Raw genomic sequence first — 1,064 nt, forward strand, 5'->3', positions numbered from 1 at the left:
ACTTTCTAAAATGAGGAAAATGTTTGCAAGCATTGTGTTCAACAGTAACACAAAAAAACAACTGATAAGAATGCAATAAAACTAAGTGACATTCAATTTTGAAGCTCTCTCAAACAAACTGGTAAATAGGGAGTGTTGGCTATTATGATTCAAAATCCTTCTTCGTTATAATTCTAATAAATCCAGAGACTAGCATGTAATTCGTTTAGTTCTAAAGAGCTAAAAGGTAAAGATCTTGTTCTAACGATAAATCTACATTTTAAATGTGTAGCATACATATTTACATACAAATATTTTTTATTGTTTATTATTATTTATGCCTACAGCACCTGGTCTTCCTAGGTGGTCTCCCATCCAAGTACTAATTAGGCCCGACCCTGCTTAGCTTCCGAGATCAGACATCGGGCTTGTTCAGGGTGGCATGGCTGTAGGCCATGGACCGTGGCTCCACTGGGGCGCAAACCCAGGACCTTCTGCGTGTAAAGCAGATGTGCTAACCACTACACTATGGAACCATGTCCAGCATACATATTTATAATGTGCCTTCTTCTCTGGCTACATTAGACACATGTGTCATTTAGCATTTAGAGGTAACCACACCAGTACTTCATACATTCATAAACCTCTAAATCTTCTATCATACTAATTCCCAATCTGAATTATCCCATCATCTGCTTTTCCAACTCCCTCCCCGGCCAAAGGTACTGTTAGGGAAAGTCATATCATCATGCTCCCTTGGCCTCCAACAAGTTCACAAGTTCTTCTATTTTCAATTAAGGTTATGACTGGCAAACAATAATCCTTTTACGGCACTCTCCAAAAGGGCTTTTTCAAGTCTCTTCAAGCCTTTAATTCTACCTTACCTTACCCTCAACCAATGACACTGCCTCCACATTTTAGTGAGCTTCCAATCTCTGACTCGAGATCTTTCACAAAATTATCTTCCCTTGTCTTTATCCCTTTATCTTTGCATTAAATGCCAGCACACTTCCTTCCAGATCTTGCTCTCAAAATTATCTCTTCTCCATTCACCCAATATCTTCAATTCTTCCCTCTTACAAGCA

The 1,064-nt window shown here is 38.8% G+C and overlaps 1 pseudogene; it reads right to left on the reverse strand.

The window, feature by feature from the left end:
* Positions 1-317: 317 nt before the first annotated feature.
* LOC111730333 lies at positions 318-433 on the reverse strand (annotated as a pseudogene).
* Positions 434-1,064: the final 631 nt, after the last annotated feature.

Source organism: Pteropus vampyrus, unplaced genomic scaffold (genome assembly GCF_000151845.1).
Source record: "Pteropus vampyrus isolate Shadow unplaced genomic scaffold, Pvam_2.0 Scaffold307, whole genome shotgun sequence".
Lineage (NCBI taxonomy): Eukaryota > Metazoa > Chordata > Mammalia > Chiroptera > Pteropodidae > Pteropus > Pteropus vampyrus.